Source organism: Oryzias melastigma, linkage group LG5 (assembly GCF_002922805.2).
Source record: "Oryzias melastigma strain HK-1 linkage group LG5, ASM292280v2, whole genome shotgun sequence".
Lineage (NCBI taxonomy): Eukaryota > Metazoa > Chordata > Actinopteri > Beloniformes > Adrianichthyidae > Oryzias > Oryzias melastigma.
The window spans coordinates 6,279,150-6,282,941 of record NC_050516.1 but is presented as its reverse complement, the minus strand read 5'-3'; the positions used below and the strand labels follow the sequence as shown (position 1 = coordinate 6,282,941).

The window sequence follows — 3,792 nt, the reverse complement described above, 5'->3', positions numbered from 1 at the left end:
GTAAGTCTACCAGAGGAAAGACTTACACGAAAAGTTTTTAACTGGGACAGAGCACACAGATGTCCCTGGTCTAAAGAGATTCTTGAACTATTTTCAGTTGTAAATTTAGGATATTTGTTTTTCAACAATTTACAGTGCAAGATTATGTATATTGCAAATATTTCGTTTCAAAATTATAAAGAGCAATGGAAACTTAATGTGTTACAAAAGCCAAAGCTAAGAAGTTATTTACAGTTTAAGGAAAGTTTCTCTACTGAGCCATATGTTAAATATAATTTAAAAAGAAGACAGAGGTCCCTATGTGCTTAGCTCAGAGCAGGAGTGCTGCCCCTAGAGGTGGAAGTGGGGCGCTTTAAAGGAGTCCCAGAGGAGGACAGGTTGTGTACAGTCTGTGATTTGTGTTTAGTGGAAGATGAATTTCATTTTATGTTTTACTGTCCATTGTATAATGATGTGAGAATTGATTTGTATAATGTGATACAGCAGAAAAACTCAGATCTGTTTTGGTCGTGTGAAGCAGAAATTTTGCAGTGGTTATTTAAAAATGAAATCTTTTGTGTGGTTAACTCTATTGAGAAAGCGTGGAATTTAAGACAGGACACACTGTATTCAGAAAGACTGTAATTGATTTGTGATAATGTGTTTATTTATGTTGATGGTGTTCACTGATGACTATTTGTTATGGCCATCTTACCTGATTTTTTTTGTTCATTAGTGTCATATAAGCCCATGTGGGCTGGGCACCTGAGTGCATGACACGTAAATAAAAAAAAAAAAAATACCACATCCAGGTGCTTGATCCGCCCCCTTTTAGGAAGAATTAGAAGCTTAGTGCATAGTTCTGAGGCGTAACTAAACTTGCTCCTTGATTTTGGAGCCATCAATATTTATCAGGAACAGACAGGAGTGTCTGACTGATGACACAAACACAGAAGAGATAAATAACATTTGAGAATTCTGTAGGTCTCACTCCTGCACAGAAGGTGCAAAACCTTGCTCCTGTACTCACGTGGCTTCAGGGTCATACTCTGCCCAGATCTTCTTGAACTCATCCAGGTGCTGTGGGCCGAGGATGGACCAGTTACGTGTCAGGTAGTCACAGTTGTCCATAATGACAGCCACAAACAGGTTGATAATCTACAATGACAAGTAGCATTAATGGATTTTGTTTTAAAAGACATTCAGGTGTGTCTGCTCTGAGTGTTCTCATGGTGGAAGAAACTTACCAGAAAAGCACAGAGCGTGTAAAAGCTCATGAAGTAGATGATGGCAAAGTTAGACCCACACGTGTTCTCCTCGCCAGGCAGGAAGTCAGATTTCGGATCACATTTCTTCCCATACATGCAGGCAAGCATCACTTCATGCCACGCCTCCCCAGTAGCACACCTGCAGGTTCAAAGACATCACAATCATAAATTCCTCAATTCTGACTGACTGCAAATAAAGAGTGTTTATGTAAACATCAGGAAAATGTTTGTGTGTTCAATATGCAACACACCTGCAGTGCAGCTTCACCTAAACACTCCTGCTATGTTACTTTACCTGATAACACCTGCAGGCACACAGACATCATAGACGTAACCTCTGAGTTCTGACATTTTTATGGAGTCATCACAACACCTGAAATGCAGCTTCTCCTGAACACAGAAGCAGTGCAGCTGCACCTGAACGCACCTGCAAAGCACCTTCAGATGAACACATCCGAAGCACAACTTCTCCTGCAGAGCATCTTTACCTCAACACACCTGCAGAGCAGCTTCACCTAAAAACATCTACAGAATAACTTTACATGAGCACACCTGAACCTGAACTGAAGAACTGCGGTTGCTATGGACACAGAGCGGAGATGGAAGTAAGCGTTATGTGTGCCAGGTGATGACGTAGCCAGATTGGGAGTTCGTGCTAGAAGCAAATTGCCTCTGGTGGGAGGTTGGCGCCAGTGTTCGGCAGCAGAGACACCACCAGTGTGTGAATGGGTGAATGGGTCTGTGACTGTGAAGCACTTTGGGCCTTCGAAGGAAGGTAGAAAGCGCTATACAAGTATATGCTATTTACCATTTACTAGCACAGCTCATGCACCTGAGCACACCTGCAGAGGAACTTCACCTGTACAGATAAACAACATAACTTCACCAGAACACATCTAAAGAGCAACTTGACCGACACAATTTTAAGTAAATTAGTTCCATTCTGTACAACTGGATTTAACTAAATTCCAAATACTGCAACAGCAGACCACCAGTTCAACATTCTACGCCCAATGCCTTTTAATTGAACAGTCAAGGTATAAAAGAGAGATTTTGATCAACACTGTAAGGAACAAACATTTCAAACTTAGACACACCTGAAGAGCAGCAGCACCGCCTGAGGAAACGTCTGGAAGTTGTTGTTTCTGTTGATGTATGTGCCATCCACCAGAGCTATCTTACCAAATATCTGCAAAGCAGAAAGAACTTCAACACCAAAGACAGCATGCAAAATGAAGGAAAAACAAGAGCTAAATATATATATATTGGGGGGGGGGACGACATACAAAAAACATTTTTATTTAAAAAAAACGCTCACAATCTATAGACAAAGACAAATTGTAATCTGAATTTTTATTCAGTTTCTATCTGATAAACTGTAGATTTTTTTTGTGCAAGAAATTTTAATATGAAAGAATGTGTATTCATGTGTGAACATACACATTGTGTATTATTGTGTGCATTGTGTACATGCTCCTGTGCATATGTTCTCAGGAGATATCGTCCCAGCTGTGGCAGAGGTAGAACAATCATATTCTGCCTCTGGGTCTGAGGTTCAATTCCTTCCCCCTTTGTGAAATGTCAATCTCCTTGAGGAGTATACTAATGTATTGGCTGTCTTAGGAAGAGTACTTTGCAAGGGAGTTGTTCCCCAACAATTTGTGTGTTTGTGCTCCCTCACACTTGTATGTGTGTGCATTTATATGTTAACATGTCTGTGCTTTTGTGTCAGTTTGTAAATGTAAATGTAAATTGTGTTTGTTTGGAAGTCTATTTGCCCGTTTGTGTCAGTTTGGATGCTTTTACATTTGTATAGACATGTGTCAGACACTGGTGTTGAATTGGATGTGTTTGTGTGTAATAATAAATTCATCAAAAATACTATAATACAAAAAATCTATTATGATTACAATCAGGCCTCTTTCAGAACATTTATTGATATAACCAGTCAATCTGTAGTAGTTAAAGGTAAATCTAAATTTGTAATGTGGCCTATTCTACCAAAAGTTAAAGAATGTCATTTTAAAGTTATAAACAATATTTATCCTGTGGCTGAGTTTCTTAAGAAACGGTTTAATTTTGATGTTGAACCCTGTGTTTTCTGTAATTCTTGTGATGAAACTCTGCAACATCTTTTCTTCTCATGTCAGTATTCCAAAGAGTTCTGGACAAACATCAGGAGTTGGATAAATCTTAAACTTGACATCCCTCACTTTAGCATTTCAGATGTGTTAATATATATGGAAAACCTAGACATATCCCTGGTAAATCTTATTAATATCATTATACTACTTGGAAAATATCACATACACTGTTGTAAATGGAGAGGTAACAAACCCTCATTTTCTTGTTTTCTTAACGAATTTAAGTTGTATTTTAAGTCCCTACAATGTATAAAAAACTGTAAAATTGCAAACGTGATCTCCAAACAAATCTCATCATCTTTACTATTGTAATTTCTTTGTTTGTTTTTTGTTTTTAGCTCCCATTTATTTATTCTCAGTTATTCTTAGTACATGCCGGAACATGTGATTTTTTTTATTTG

At 38.3% G+C, this 3,792-nt stretch overlaps 1 long non-coding RNA gene across 1 annotated transcript; it reads right to left on the bottom strand.

Annotated features, from left to right (window-relative positions):
• Positions 1 to 1,143: 1,143 nt before the first annotated feature.
• LOC118598743 lies at positions 1,144 to 3,786 on the bottom strand. The gene is made up of 3 exons (XR_004947840.1): positions 1,675 to 3,786; positions 1,499 to 1,552; positions 1,144 to 1,386 (listed from the first exon to the last, which is right to left on the bottom strand). It is a non-coding gene; the product is annotated as an uncharacterized LOC118598743 (long non-coding RNA).
• Between the last annotated feature and the right edge of the window lie 6 nt (positions 3,787 to 3,792).